Genomic DNA, 17,970 nt, shown 5'->3' with positions numbered 1-17,970 from the left:
TGATGACATACATGAAATGCTACGTGCCAACCAAATCATTATGGGGATGTTGTCTATGTGGTACCAATCTTGTGTAATCACAAATATGGCTACCTTATCTAGGTGAGGGAAAATTTTAGGTTTTTGTAGGAAGGATCCTCCATTGGACCATTGAATGTGATGAGAGGTCAGACAAAGGTTCACCTGGGTAATAGCCCATCGACTAGATTATATAATTCATTTAAGTGTGGCCACAATTTTTTAAATGAGTGATATAGCTCAGAAATTAAATAGCTATAGGTCAGAATAAGCTTTATTTTCATTAAAAGAAAAAGTTAATTGAGCAAGCCGAAGTATCTATTTCATCAATGTAGTACTCTTCTATATTTCACACTTAATCTTAATAGGATCAAATTCTTTTGGGAGATCTATAGCTTGTTAATTTAGGGTCTATTTTTAATAGGAATTAATATTTGTAATTCTAAAAAAAATCTAATTTAGTGTTTGGGTGTGTAGTTCTAAATTAGAATTGGAAAAATTTATAATTTGGTATAATCATTCACCTTCTAAAACTGGAATTTGATTTTCCATCTAAAGAGGTTAAATTGATCAAATTATCATTCTAATTCCAATTTGACAAAAATAATCATTACATATTAATTAAAAGTAAAAAAATTGATCCCTATGTGACCTATTTGAATTTTATTTTCTTAACAAAACAATTTGTCATTGCAGATGTTATCCTCGGCTCACATTCTTTGCATTCTTCTTATGGTTTTGCATTGGCCATTAGAAATGCATAGAACTCATGCTCTACATAACATTATCTCTTTTCAACTAGTGTATTTGTTTTCAAATTTTGAGAAAAAGAATCATATCATGTATTACAATCATTGTGCCTTTCATTTCCCCCTTTTGGTGCATCACACCAATTCCTCAAAAAATTAAATCTACTATTAGCCTAAAATTTTCTTGTGAATTTAGGCCTTTTAATGACACTATTTACTAGAGCAACACCATTGAATTTAAAAAAAATTTGTAGTAGCTTCATATGCTACCCAAATTTATTTTCCATTTATAATTTGTCCTTCTTATGTATAAATAATAGCATGGGATTTTGGTACATGGTGCGAAAATGGATTTCAAAGAAGAAACCCCTAGAATTATTTTTAAGGAGGCCATTAACAATGCACATATCTTCTTCTTTGTATGATCTTATCTCTTTTTAATAGAGGTATTTATTTTCAAATTTTGAGGAAAACAATTTAGGCTTTCAAGAAATTATTTGTCAAAATTATCGTTTTTTATTTTTTTATTTTTTTTGTACTAACAATAAAATTGGTGAAAAAGAAAATTTGATATGAATAATTATTTTAAATGCGCAAAATCCAATTCCAAAAATGTGCAAACCAATGGAGGAAATGTCTAGTGTTATTATGAATTCATCATAAATCAAATAGTCCCAAACCATATTTCAAAAACCATTATTTGGATTTTGAATTCTATAATAACAAATCTAGAATACCAAATTTTTATTCCAAAATCTAGTTCTAACAATCAAACAAGCCCTTAACAATTCAAAAGCCACCAAGATAAAAACATTAGTAGAATCTTTCTTGGGTGTGCATTCTGGGCTATCTCTATAGGGACTTTGGACCAAGGAACATTAGAATCCTTTTTTCCCAAGTCATGCTTGGGTCAAGGCTCAATTATTCCAATCCATTGCTCTATTTGAAATTTGGGTTAGAATAGAACACAAAAGATGTCTTAATAATTATATTTTAAATTTCAACATGCAAGGGAAATAATAGTCAACAAAGGTTTGTACTTTAGATGCAATATTCTATTGTAGAAACTCTTTTGTAAGATAGCTTAAACACCACATACTAGGACTTGATTCCTAGACTAAAAGTGTTAAATAATAAAGTTGATTTACCTTTTTCAAGCTTAATTTCTTTTTTGGTTTATGATTTTTAAGGGCAGCCCTCTTTTGGAAATTGGATGGTCTAATAACATGTTTAAGGAAACTAATAGAAGTATAGAGTGTTGAAGTTGGTGAAAGATCAACCCTGTAACTCTCAAGAATCACCTACATGCAAAACACCTATCATAGAAAGAGAGAAGAAAAAACTATAGAGGCTGGTATTCCCATATCCATAGATGAGATATACTTGATGAGAAAAAATAGAAATTTTTATTATCAAAATTGAATCAATTAATAATTACAAAGAGAGATGATCCTTATAAACAAGATCGAGACCTTAAAAAAGGTCTAATCTAGGTTCTATGATAATAATTAATAAAATAATTAATTATTATATACCCAAAGTTTTGCTTAATTGAAATAGAGTTAATAAATGAGTTAATAATTAATTACTTTATTACTCTAACACCACCCTTTAAGATAAACTTAGGGAGTAGCTAAAATCCTAGAAACTACTACTGAAAGTAAATTTGGGTCCTGAAAAACAAGGCTTAATGAGGTACCCAAGCACAACCAAATCTTTAAAAAGTGGGGAAATAGAGAAAACCACATGGGAAAAAAACTTACTCCAAAAAGGGATGGAAAAATGCTAAAAGAAACTAGTGAAGGACCAAAGAAGCCTCAAAACTAGGGAATGTCTCAGAAGATAGGAACAAAAGATGATCACGAAGAACACCACTAAAGCATGTAGCAACTACAAATATCTATCAAAAGTAACTCTTGATATGAAAATCCTCCACTAAAATAGAAACTGACGAGGTAGAGAAGACTATAATTTGCATCAAATAAGGAGGCAAACAAAGAAAAACAACTAAACTCAAAGATAGAGATGTCATGAAACACCAAACCCTGAATAGTTGATCAATTAAATATGGGAGGATCCATCCAAAGTAGAAATAAAAATAATATTATCTATATGGTAATTGATCCATCTCACCAAAATGCATAGGTACCCAGCCAGTTTTTCTACCTAGTACATGGGGCTAAAAACTCAATACATAGCTCACTTAGTCAAACCAAGAAAGCACGAGAAACAATAGAAGAACCCCTCCTAATGTAGACTAGGGTGAGGTGATAAAAACTAGAAATACGGGTAAAAAGAATTGCATGTCAAGGAACCATGATAACGATACACAAAAGAATATACATATTTGTGTACTAAGGTGATCAATCTTGAACACATTATGAGGCTAATATCATAGAAGGTAAACTTATTGGACACAGGATGATGGGAAAAAAAAAAAAAAGATAAATCCCCTATGAAACTTTAGTTAAAATAGTGCATGTACAATAAGACACAAGATATGATGAATCCCAAGGATACAATGATCTATATGAGTGTCCTCAAATGACGCTACTCAAGTCAAAAGGTCAAACAAGAAAAAATAAATGAAACAAAAATTTAAAAAAATGGAATAGGATAGTTTACCTCAGTGTGTTTGCAATAATGCATACAAATGATTTATAAATAGAGGTTGATACAACATATAGTACAACCCATGATGAATCATCTAAAGAAAAACAAGAGATTCATGGATCTGAAACAATCAAGATATCCACCAGAATGCAAAAATGAAAAAGATATACTAGAATATTCTTTGAGAAAAATCATGAAAAACAACTAACATCACTTCAAAGTGATTAGAAAGTCATTTCCAACAATATAATTTAAAATTCTCAAACCAAAGATCAAATGCTCAAGATATGTCTCCAAGAATGAAAAAATCTACCCCTAATTTTGACAGAAAAAAAAGTCATTAAAAAAAAATTTCAAAAATGAAAATACTTGTACTACTGTGATGAACATGGAACCAACTTTCCACAATATCTCATTTGTAGAAAAAAAAAACTCTGTATGCTGGAGATATGAGAAAAAAATGTGAAGATAGGTGCAAACAGAGCTTGAAAGGGTGATTAAAGTGTTGATGTAGTACTGACATGGCACTAATGTTAGCAAGTGATGAGCTAAAATTTGATGGTCAACCAACCATCGATGCAAAGAAATGCTAGACTACTAACCCCTATCGAAAAATAAATTTGCTCAACAAAACTACATGTTAGGAAAACCGCTAGTGTTGGAAAAAAATATATTATGGTTGCCAAATAATAAGCATGTGTGCAGAAATACGAATACTACAATCACCAGTAGAATAGTTAAGAAGGGAAATCGACATGTTAATACCACCGATGGAAAAGAAACATCTGGAACAACCCTCATGCTAAAAATATGTGGCTTAATAGATGTCCACGTAGCCAAGAATGGCCCCACACTTGGAAAAAGAAACACATGCTAGGATGGAGCAACTCTAATCAATGACAAAAAAAATGTCAGAAAAGCACATCCAAGTCAATCTGCAAACTACCCTTACTAATGGACACCACTGAGGGAAATCAAAATACCACTGAACTTCTCAAATCACCAAGGCTACCCATAAAACATCAAGTCGTATGATTTTCTCAAATGAAATTGGAGATATTAGAGACTAAAATAATAGCGCCTCTATTACTGAGTCATTTCTTGCGACCAATCGCTATAGCAGGAGCTCCAATGCCTGTAAATAAGTTGCAGTAGAGAGATCAGAACTCATAAATGGGACCCAAATAAGGTCCGCCTATAGGTCAACACTGACTGTGGAGATCATCTCCTCATTAAATCGACTCCCATCATGATGAAAAAATCACCTTTTATCCAAGCTCTAAAGCTAGAGTTCAGAGGCTTGAATGAGGTTTAATTAAAACTCCATCGCCATGCCAAAGTCAAAAACTAGATCACGAATTATAGAGTGAATCGCAATCACATGCATGCATACGCATGTATTTTCCAAGGCAAAAAAACATAGTGCTGTAACTTGCCAAAAAGGGGAAAAAATGCTCTCCACGCCAAATCTATCTAGAAATGTGTGGAGCTTAAGAAAAAAGGCCGGAATTACTGTCAGGAAACACCACAAAATCACTGCAAAATTTTTGCTTTCCAAAAAATTTCACTCACAAAAAAGATTTTCTCCTCCAATCAAGAAAGCACACATATCTCAAAAGAGAGCATGACACATTAAGAATGGAGTGATGCTCTAGAAGCCAGGAGTCTGGGTGAGCACACACATTGAAGTGACCTCTCGATCTCCTAAAAATGCCCATCCAAAATAGGCCAATCAAATTTGATGGTGTGAAATGTGTGGTGGAGCCATTACCAATGCGGTTATGGGGCCCATAGGCCTGCATGAGCAGGTACCTACAGTACCTTTAATGTAAAACAAAATGCCTCCCAAAAGAGTCCTTCACCAATAAGCATGGGATAGTAAAGAAAGCCACAAACACACGCTAGGATTGTGCCCTTCCAAACACTTCCACATGCATTTTTGCAAAAAAATGAAATTTTCAATAATATTTGTTACTCAGAAATATCTCTTCCTTGGGATGTGTGCCTAAGTCAACATGGCCTAGGTGTAAAACAATTTTTTTAAAAAATCGAGCAACATCTAAATTAGACATATTTTATATGGAAATGGGGGTTTCCAATCACTTTGAGTTTAATGTTGATGTCCATTTGGGCTCAAAGTGCTCCAAAAAATAGCCCCCCCTAGATCCAGTCCAAAATCCTCTTAAAGCAACAGATCTAAAAAATGATGTCAAATCTCTCAAGAAAAGAACAAGGGCATTAAGATCTGGAGCTCTGATACCATGTTGAAGTTGATGAAAGATCATCCCCATAGCTCCCAAGGATCACCTTCATGCAAACATCTATCAGATAGAAGCAAACACTATGGAGTCTCAAATTCCCAGATCCATAGATGAGATATTCTTAGTGAACAAAAAGAGAAATTGCTATTATTAAAAGTGAATCAATTGATAATTATAAAGAGAGGTCATCCTTATAAAGGAGATTGAAATGCTAAAAAAGGTTATCCTACGTAAAATGATAATAATTAATAAAAGAATTACTTAGCATATTTCCAAAGTTTAGCTTAAGTGAAATAGAGTTAATAAGTGGCTTAAAAATTAAATCACTATGATTTAATTAATAAGTAAATACTTTATTACTCTAACATAGAGAAGCTCTTGTATTTTTTGAACATAAGAACATTATTGATTTGTCATTAAGAGAAAGATTTATCATTCACTTTGGAAAGAATGCACTCCAAATGATAGACATGACTATAAAAGGTCAATTACAAAAAAAAATTACCCAACTTTATGGAGTAGGGTAGGACATTTCAGATCATAAAAAGGTCATTAAATATTGTCCTATTAATCACAATTTCATTCTTTCAACCTACATGTTTGGAGATATCAAATGATGGAGGAACTTCCATCATCTCAAGTCAACTTCACACTTGAGATAGTGATCTGCATGAGGAGCATTTTTTTACATTTTTTGTTTTGTTTTTGTTTCCTTCCCAATGCTACTAAATTTCAAGAATACATATTTTTTGAAGCTTCATTTTGTAGACATATTTGAGGCTTGCCATTGCACTAAATGTCATGGATCATTTTACAAAAATCTTCAAATTATATGATTGAGAATTATACCATTCCATTCTCACTCTAGAGAATGCTAGAGAACTATCTCATCTCTTAGGGGTCATTGTTGAATAATTCAAGAGCTTGATACTGAGAGCTTAGGAACCTAGCATGAAGCTACCCCTTTCCATGGGTCAAGAGATAAATTGATGAACTCTTGATTTGTTTATTATATCTACTTTGAAAGGATATTTTCTCAAATATATGTATTCATAATACATAATTGACTTGTTTTTCATTTTTCTAGGGGGGGGCGGGGGGAGAGTTTTGGCACAATAACATTGATTTGATGATTCAATTACAATATACTTCAAATTTATTTAATTATTTTAAGTAATTAATAAACTACAAATATCATCTACAAAATTGGACATCCATTTATTGATTGAAATTTCACAATTTTAGCCTTCCTTTAGGTCCTTTATACTCATGTGTGTGGTTTACAACTAAAAAAGATGCAATGTGTGTTAAAATCATAATGTATTTTCATAATGATAAGAAAATTGTAATGTCTTTCTCTGTCACTTTACATGTTCACAAAGGTCACATCTTTTATGACATTAGAAAGTAACTAGAAAGCGATGTCCTATTTCAAGATGGAACTTTTTTTAGAAAAATGTAGTTCCTAATGATACGAGTTTCTAGCTCCTAGTTATTTTCAACACTAGGGGACTTAAGCTTGGTTGTTTTATTTTGGAAAATATATTTTTTGGTGAACTATTTATGCTTTTTCCATATAACTATATTATTTTCAAAACAAGGCAAGAGTCTACAACATAATGGTAACTTGTGAGCCTCTCATGTGGGAGGTCTTGGGTTCGAATTCACTTACCACATAAATAAATAATTACAAAAAATAAAAATAATTAATCTAAGCTTTGGCCATTTACCAATCCAAAAAAGAATATTAGTTTTCAAAACATAATTTATTTATTAAAATAGAAGCATTATTTTTCTTGAATATTTTTCTTATCAACTCAAAATTGACTTCCTTTATTTGTAAAAGTGCATGTTATTTGTTAACAAATCCAAAGGACACACATCATAATTATAAAGTGTCATTTTGACTATTTGTTTTGGGTTCCAAAGCACTCCTTTTTCAAAGTGCCAAAATTAAGGGTGGGAAAAACATAATGAATGGGGTACTATTTATTTTTAAGTTTTCATACTTCCTCTAGAAGTGCTCTTTAGTTTTGCATTCTACATAGAAATAATCTAAGTCTAGGAGCATGGATTCTAATGTAACTATACATTCATCTAATGAAACAAATGACAACTAATTTTTTTCAATAAGAGTGACCAAGATTTACTTTATATGTTCAAATTTCTTGTTTGGATTTATATTTCATTTGAAAACTTGAAAACACCCAACCAAGTTTCATAATCTCTTAAAACATTATTTTGAAAATTAATGAAATTTGAAGTCACAAGTAGGAAAATCAATTCCTAGGTCTTAGTTAATATTGTATATTCAACTTTAGAGGACTAGTTTACTAAATATTTGAGATTATAATTAAAATATTGATGAATTGATAAGAAAGAGGATCAATTAATTCTATTTTTAATTTGTGAACTACGTTTCAATTTTTTTAATGTTTGTCACCACCTTTTATTGTATAGTTTATCCAGTTACACCTCTTAAGATATTTTATAATTCCACCGTAGTGACATTATTTGAGACTTATTATGAGAGACTTAATGTATGATTATATTAGAAATAGGAGATATGTCATGATACATTATATGGTTGAGATACACTTCTTTTGATGTACTTACATGCCTTCACATGCGGTTTATGTATGCCATGGATTCTAACCCTTCTAACCTATTTATGTGCTTAAGCTATTGTATGAACTAGTTAGTGATGCAAGTGTGTGCAAGAATGGGTGGAAAAAACCTCTAAAATATTCATTGATTTGGAGATGAAATCATGATTCTTATAGATGCTTTGAGCATAGAATTCCTTATAGAGAAGCCAATTACCCAAATTGAAGTCTTGGGGATTCTTGTAATTATTTTTTCTTTACTTTCATCTTACTTTAGTTGCTCATAAAAGTGTACATGTTTACCCTAGTAAATATGGATGCAAGCATATATGTTGAGTAAAATTGCATATATACTTTTTAAAATTTATTTATTTATTTTGTGTGTTTGTTTTTTTTGTAATGGGTATACTTTCTTGCATAAATAATAACCTATAGCTAAATTAATAAAGTAACAAGATACTAGAATTCAAGAGACTTGAACCTTGAACCGACCACTCATACAAATATTACACTCAATGAGCTCATCTATGCAATTCTTCAAGATTTCTATCTTAGAATGAAACCTTGAACTCATATCTAAACTAAGCATGGAAGACTACAAACAACAAAAATGCTCTCATGGGTGGAACCTATGACCTCTTGGGAAAAATCACACAACCCAAACATGGCACCACAAGGAGCCTTTGAGATTTAACCTCTTAGAACTATCTTGACATTGGAAACTAGAGGTGTTTATTAAATAGATCAAGTAAAGCATATATATATAAAAAGTTAAACTTTAATAAGAGTGTTGGTTGCAATAGACACAACCTATTTAACAATATTGTTACTCTATAAAATAGGAGGTACCTAGGGATGAAAACACATATCAAAGAACATGGCCAAGACTATAGTTAAAACTATGTATCTGCACAAGAATAATTTGGGAATCAAAAAGTACAGGAATAACCCAACTAAAGGAAGATTTAGGAAGATTGGTAGCTTGCAAGAAAGGATGTAACCATCCTCTTTGCATAAGACGAAAAGTATCTTTCATCTCTTTCCATTTCTATCAGTCAAACAATTATTTAAATACATTTAAAAGGTTAGATAATTATATAAAATGTTTTTTCTTGGTGCTATATGTGTCTTTATTTGTCTAATCTTCATCCATCATCCTAGAGAAAAAATCCCTTCATGATGAGTCTTTTGTTTTATGAATCCTCAGTCTGGTTGACTTGCTAGAAATTGAATTCCTTGAAGAGGAATTGATGGAGGAACTCTCAAACTAGAGATTTATCCTAAGAATGATGAGAAGGACTCTATTTGATACCACCTATTCTAGGAATTCAATTCATATGATTTTATATATATTTTTGGAGTGTCTCGAATAGAAGTACAAATATATTGTTCAATTGAAAAATACTGATTGTACTCATTTATATTGTTTTCTTCAACAAAATGTGTTGTTCTACTTCAGAAATGTACTTCTTAACTATATGCATGGCTCTACAAAAATATGTGCTATAATTTTGTGTAAATGTGCCTCTTTACAAATGTATTGACATGCTTAAAATATGTGCAACTATGCCAAATAAATGTGAGATTCTGGTTAAAGAAATAACGATGTGCAACTATGTGAATCAAATCTTTTGTATTGATTGATATATTGATAGATATAATTAAAGAATATCTATTATAAATAGAAGTGAAATTATAATTGATGGATGCACAATTTTACTATTTCTTGTTTTAGTACTTCATTGATTTGATGTTGTGGATTATTTGTCATGTTATTTTTCATACTAGGTAGGTCTTGTGCATGTTATGTCTAGTCAAGCACCTAAATGTGATTATGTGGATACATATGTTCAGTTTTCTTGAGTAGGGTAGATACCCTAGGTGGCTAGCCCACCATAGGTGTGGGCACACAAAAGTGTTAATAAGGGAATCCTTTGCTTGGAGGTCATGTCCCAACATAGGCTAACTCAAGTATGGGTTAATTAATAATTGAAAATATTAAATAAATAAAAAACTTTGGTTTGGGTTGGGTTTCACACAATAATCAAGATAATTGAGGTAGTATTGTTGGACTACTCAAAGAAGGGACATCCTACATAGATTATAAGTCTCTAACCCATGTGGTTGATCCCAAAATTACCTTGTTATGCCTATCCTCAGTAGAGTAATTAGGAAGGTACAATGACACTCACCTAGACAAGGTTTACCCCCTTGCTTAGATCTTTTCCTTTGTTAATTTTTTGAGCCCTTAATACTTTGTGCCATTTTCCATCTTTCCTTGGAGGGTGAGCCCTTTTTAGTGGTAAAATAGAAGAATTTTAAATAGGGTTATAGGCCTTAATTTTATAGGGTGAGTAAGCCATTCAAAAATGTGTTAGAGGGAAATTTTCAAATATTACCTAAGACCCAAAAAAGAAGGGAGCTAACACTAAATTTGAATTATAAAGAAGAATAGAATACAAGTAAATGTACTCTCTTGAAATTTATAGATGAGATATGTTTTTTCTCCAAAACTTTTTGATCTAAATTGTATCTAAATATTTGTCTTCCAATGATAGAATAAAATGAGAAAAGGAAAAAACCCTGAAACCTCTCTAGACTTAGAGATAGAAAGACTACTTCAACTTGGGAAGATGTCTTATGACTAGGTTGATGTAGTCCAATGATCTTCATCTGACGAGTCTAGAAATATTGTGAATAGTAGGTTCTAGATTTGTAATTTGTTTTGATCCCAACCTTCAAATAAATAAAAATAGGTCTAGAGATTGGGGTTTGATGAGGTTTTTTCTTATTCAAGCCTTAGGTTAAGGAATTAATCATAATTTAGAAATGTAAATGTAAATGACTAAAATACAAGAGAAATGTTAGGATTGACCTTTCTGGAAACCCTTGTTTGTAAGGATTTTGTATGTAACTATAATGTAGATCTTGAATTACAAATGTATTGTATCTCAAATCTTTAAAATGAATCTTCCATAATCCCATCATGGTAAAATGGATATAAAAGTGCATTAAAGAAGAAAATGATGAATGGTTCAATGTAGATCTCCTCCCTTGATGGTCAACAGTAAGCTAGATCTTGAAGAGGGAATGCTCACAAATGATCCTTCGACACTAGATATAAATCCTCATGTTTGAATGATTGAAAAACTTGAATACTTGAACTCTTTGAATGCAAAAAGGAAAAAAATGTGGACTTGAGAAAGAGAGCTTGAGAATATGATCATATTAGATACAAATGAGACATCTTGAGAATGTGCAATGTGAAGATGAAGCCTTCAAGTCCCCTTATATATGATTTTTTAGGAAGGAAAATAATATAGGCTAGTTGGATAATGGTAAAACACTAATTAAATCCTCGAACCTTTCATGCCTTAAGCACTGGAACTTCTAGGGACTAGGTCAACTTGGTCCAAGATAAGGTTGATCTCAAATGACTATGTCAATCTAGTCTAATCTAGGTTGACCTAAGTGGACTTGGTCTTTGAGATTAACCTTTGGATGCCACTAAAATAAGGGGTAGGTGCTAGAAAGGATAGGGTGGAAACAAGAAGAAGATATGAGAAAAAGAAAATCGAGAGTAGGCATATCTGTCTGAAGAGGGAATTATGAAGAGGAAGCTAAAAAATCTTAAAAGGAAAGTTCCTCAATGCTAGTACTATAAATTTAGACCCACCTTAGAAAGAGTATGAGTTTCCTCAAACTCACTGTAAAGTAGATCAAGAGAAAAGGGAAACATTTATCTTGACTTAGGAGGAAAATAAATCATCAAGCCCCCAATAGGCTTGAGTTTTTATCACATCTAGAATCATAGTAAGTGAAATTATTTCTACAAAAGGATTGTAGTTACTTGCCTAATAATGTTTGTGTTCCTTATTGTGAATCACACTAGAAAAAGAAAAGGAATTGGGGAAAGGTCTCCACAAAAGAAAAGGGGATGGTGTTGAATGGTCTAGGAAGTGTGTGAAGTATGTTATTCAACCCACCAAAGATGAAGCAAATGGTCTAGTAGGTTTTTATGACATGTTAGTTAGTTCATCAAAGGAATGAACTTGAAGGGAATTCCATGTCCCAAAAAGAAAAAGAAAAAGCAACACAAGCATAAGGACATGTGTCTTCCTAAGAAAACATGACAACACCAGGCTTCACTAGCCACTATTAGTCAAAATAAGGGTCAAAACAAGGATCAACCCTCTCAAACTTACAATAGTTTAGAAAGAGATCCAAAATGAAAGAGACCATGCTCCTAGGAACAATTTCTAGAAACTAGAAGAAAAAGATAGAGAGGAGATAAACATGAAATAATAATGCATAAATTTTGGTATACCTTATAAATCATATCATTCACTAAAGGTTGAAGTACTTCAAGTTATACACTTAATCTATAGTTGTATTCCATGGTCAAAGGATGAGAAGAGTGTATGCCCCAACATTAGATCTATTTCAAACATCTTAATGAGAGAAATAGCTTTAACTAAAGCATAAGTGCATCCACTAAATAACACTTCCACTATAACATACCCCCAAGAAGAGAAACATATGAAGGGAAATGAGAACTTAATAAAAATAAAGAGTAGAAAATGAATCTACTAACCTTGGGGTCAGTAACATTATATGATAAAAAGTATGAAAATATCACCATTATCAAAAGGAAGTACACCTATGGCACAATGGAGGAAAAGCCATGGAATAGCTACTCAAAGAAGAATATTTTTGGGCCAATAACATGGAGACCAAAAAGAATCAGTGCTACCATATCATAAGAAACCAAAAATACTGCACACGAGCATTAGTATGAGAAATAGCAAAACTATGACATAAAATGCAATAAAATATAGAAGAAAAGTGATACAAGTAGAAGAATATGGATAAGAGGGAAATAATTTTATCCTGTTGCACTTAATAAAGCAACAAGGAAAATCTAAAGAAATCAAAAGACAAATCATAAAACAAAATAATAACATGAGGTAAAACACTACACAAGAACACACAAATTTCTATGATAAATAAAGTCCACATCAAGCATTCCCCACAACCCCCACTACACTCCCATCTTGGTAAAAAATGTTAGGGGAAGGATGGTAATTTGTTAGAGGAACAATATCGTTTATTTAGGAGTCATAAAAAGTTCTAAGAAAGAACTTTAGGAGTCACTAAGCTCATTACTAGGAGCAATTGTAAGCTATGTACAAAGCATGTTAGGAAAATCAATATCCATATCAATTAATTCTTCATCACTACTATCATCTAAAGAATCTTTCAATCATGTTTATCCATATGAAACATGTAACCTTGTTTAACTTCTTCAAAAGGCTTATGCATGGTTTGATAAAAGGAAGGTAAAGGTTGAGAAGAAGATATAGGTTTAGAAGAAAGAGAATGAGTTGTAGCCTTAGCTTTATCTCGATGATCATTGTAACACTAGTGAGCATGTAGACTATGAATAGTCTTACAAGACATAGTAGAAGGATTAGAATCAACTAACATAGGTTTCAAAGAAGGAACATCAATTGCTTCAATAAATGTGGATAGAAGAATATGTTTTGAAGTAGAAGGATTAGTAGGAAAGATAGGTGTAAATGAACAACCCTTAGGAAGAATTAGCTTCGTGATCTTGGCTACTATATGTATTTGATAGTTTCTATACAAATGATTAGATGAGTAGGTAATTTTTCAAGATGATGTGACCAATAAAAACTAATATCAACATGATCTCTAGGATATGATGGTTTATAAAGAGAATTATTAATAGTAATAATGTTTCCATCATGTATAAATTTAAAATATTTATATATAGAAGAAGGTATGACTTGCATGCAAGAAAAATATAGAATACCAAGCTTAACTTGAAATTGATCAAAAGAAGGAATAATAAGAAAGATAGTAAACATAGATTTCCCTAATAAAGTAACCATCAAAGTGAGATAACCTTTATGATGATAGAGGAAACCATTACAAGTTTGAATCCATATAAAAGTAAAATCATAAGTATCTCTATGCAATCATTTATTTATAAGGCATTCTTTGGTGATAAAATTCACAACAGAGGAAGGATCAACCAAATTACAATTAGAAGAAATATGAGCCACTCTAGTAGTGATGTTAAGAGGACCATTAGGTGCCTTAAACATAATAGACTAACTAAATCTATTTATAGGTGTAAGTTTAAGTTCGGGTGGAGAATAAATTGAAGGTTGATGTGCTAAGTCAACATTAGCAACCACATTATCTTCTTCTTGTATATTCTCATCATAATCAATATGGTGATTACAAGGAGAAGGTTGATTAATAGCATTCATTGAGTGAGAAGGTAAAGGATTAGTGTAAATTTGTAAATTCTGATTAGGTAGTGCAAAAGAGTTATTTGTTTTATTAAATTGACCATCAGCATATATAGCCTTAGAACCAATAAGGTCATGAAAAGCATTCTTCAAACCATAACACTATTTAGTATCATGGCCCAATTAATTATGTTATTGATAGAAATTAATTGAATCAAAAGACTGAGGTAATGGTTTATTGTTAAGATTAACCACAGATAGAAATAAAATTTACGTGCAAATATAACCAATATCAAAAAATAATAAATCATACATAAGAGAACACAAGACACATATATTCAACATAGTTCACCTAATCCCTAGGATACATCCACCAATAACACATCTAATATTATTATTATCTAGTGATTACAATATGTGATCCCTTATAGCTCAATACCACCACAAGAAGCTATAATGTCATCATACATTATGAGATCCCTAACCCTAAGCCGTTTTATACAAGCTTTTTCACTTACACAATCAAGGTTACAATAAATTGTACAATAGAAAAATAGAACTCAACACCTTTTACAGTAGTAGAGTTATTTTTGGTGCTACCCCTTTTACAAGTTACCTTTCAGTTCCAAGGTACCTTAAAGAAGTCATGATTTGTAGACAAGCACTTAGAGGTCTAGGACATAGAGATGTGACACATTGATTTGAATGCATTCCTAGTTTTGTGCAACAAACCAAGTAATAGATTAGAGATGATCTCATTGCTAATCCTAAGTGGGTTAGTGAATGCAATATTCAGAGTTGATAATGGCACTGGCTCATTATTAAATGCCAAAGGAAAAGGTTCTGAGAAGCCTCAAAAGGGAGATGGTCTCAGACATATGGCCTAAAAACATAGAAATGGTTTTTCACCTACCACCTATAGACTAGATCTAGAAGATAACTTATGACATTGTAGACAAGTGGTATAAAGAATATGAATAGGAAGTGAAAGGAATAGTTCAAGAGAAGTACCTTCTTTCTTTACCCCCTACAAATAATAGAGCTAGAAAAGTCAACATAACATAGGGTTAGATGATAAAAAACATTGGCTATAGCATAGTCCTTCTCAACAAAATCATCTAGAAACATGAATGGTTCATTTCATAAGACCTTCAATAGGAGGGGACTCCAAAATTACTAGGCCACCATTATTAGCAAGAACCTACATGAACAACTCAATTAGATGAACTCTAACTCTAGTTTCTACATGAATTCTAATGTGGAGTATCTTCTAGTAGTTAGGTTGACCAATTCTCTAGGGCTAGTTAAAAGAGGAAGCATGGAAGATGCCAATGTCTAGCCATATATATTGTACCCTCAGTTGGTACAGAAGAAGCCCATGTTTAAGATTTCAAAGTATAAGTTGGCGAATGATGGTCATACATGAGGAGAAAGATAGAAGAAAATGAAGAGATTCATATAGGAGGAGAAAGATAGAAGAAGGTTAGAGAAAAGAAACATAGGCTTGGGGAGAGGAAGCCTAGACTCCACTCAAAGAAACTCAAGCCCAATGAGAAGCTTCTCACATAGTACCTGAAAGGCTTAGGACCAGAAGAGTGGTGATAGGAGAGAAGAGGAGGAAGTTAAAGAAGAAGAAGAGTATTCCATCTCCTCAAATCCTAGAGACCATACCAAAAGAAGAAGAGGATGGAGCAAGGAGAAGAAATTGAATATTTCCTTCTTAATTTGGGAACTCGATCAACTAGAGCCACAAAAGAGGAAAGATAAAGGAATACAAAATAGAAACCGCTCTCTATTCTAGAATATTCTATCCATTTAAAGTGTCTATATATAAATATTAAGAAGGGATGATCTAATATGATGCCCTTTTTAGATGGATACTGAGGATACAACCAAGTGATGGTAGGTGAAGAGGATAGATTAAGCACAACATTAATTCACCACCAAATGGGAAAAATTTGCATACAAAAAGATTCCCTTCAGGATAATTAATGTAGGAGATACATTTCAAAGATGAATGATTGAAGAATTTAAGGGATTGGTAAACAAATACATATTCATTTTTATAGATGACCTCACAATTTTCTTGAAAGAGAGAAGCACCCATATTGCTGACCTAAAGCATGTCTTCAATTGATGTAGAAAATATGACTTGTATCTTAACCCAAAGAATTGTTCACTTAGAGTTGCAGAAGGGAAACTCTTGGGATACATTATATCTAAATTTTTTATTTCAATTTAGCCAAAAATGATTGTATCAATTCTGAAATTATTTCTTCCTCATCTTCACAAAGAGCTTAAGTTTCTCTTTAGGAAGATTAAATTTTCACAAAAACTCATCAGTGGGTTCTTTGAAATAGTTCACCCCCTCAATGATTTACTAAAGAAAGGATCAAAGATTGACTAGGTTCTAGGAGTTATGAAATATTTTGAAGATATCAAAGTGGCTATTTATACTACCCTAGTAATTGTGAGTCATGATTATTAATGATCATTCAAAGTCTATTATTTCACTTTGGAACACTTGTGTACAAGTATCATCACATAAATGAAAGATAAAGAGGAAGCAAGGCCCATCACATTTGTGAGTTTCCCTTTGAATAATTTTGAGTTAAATTATCCTAATCTAGATAAACAATCATTCTCCCTAGTGAAAGAAATCAAGAAGTCTTTCCATTACATACTCCAAAGTGAGGTATATGTCATTATACTTGACCCTATATTCAAATCATTGTTGATGTAGAATGTGCTAGGGGAAAGAAGAGGAAAATGGATGGCCACCTTATTGGATTTTCACTTAAAAATTTAACAAGTAAAGCTAATAAAAGGACAAGGATTAACTAATATGATAGAAGAAAACAAAGAACAAAGCATGGTGACTAATGTGGATAGTAATGAAGGGATAATAACAAATGTTTGGTATCAAAACATTATAGTTTACCTCTTGCAAATCAGTACCCATGAGGGATGAATAGATCCAAACCTAGAGGTTTGAAAATTAAATGTGAATCCTATATTCTTCAAGATGGAAAGATCTACAATAGAAACTATGAAGGGTTCTACCTCAAAATTTGGGTCATGAAGAAGAAAATAAGTACTAGAGAAATATCATGACAAGTACAAAAGTGGACATGGATTGGAAAAATCTATAGTCCATGAGATTATAAGCTTGGGATGCTTTTTAGTATACCACTTTCAAGGACATGAACAAACACACATGTTCTTGTCACATTTTCCAACAAGTTTCAATAGGGAAAGAAACCTAGCTATGTCATTGCAGCCAATTTTTAATGTTCACCCTTTGATAAAGTTGGAGCTAGATTTCATTGGGATCATAAACCAACCATCTTCTTCAGGATGTATGTTTATTCTAATGGCTATGGATTATTGCACATAGTGGATTGAAGTTGAAAATTTTATGGAATGTACTACAAAAGTGATC

Source organism: Cupressus sempervirens, chromosome 9, assembly GCF_028749045.1.
Source record: "Cupressus sempervirens isolate cs-2001-9-10 chromosome 9, ASM2874904v1, whole genome shotgun sequence".
In the NCBI taxonomy this organism is placed as follows: domain Eukaryota; kingdom Viridiplantae; phylum Streptophyta; class Pinopsida; order Cupressales; family Cupressaceae; genus Cupressus; species Cupressus sempervirens.
Note: the sequence above shows the minus strand (reverse complement) of the source record.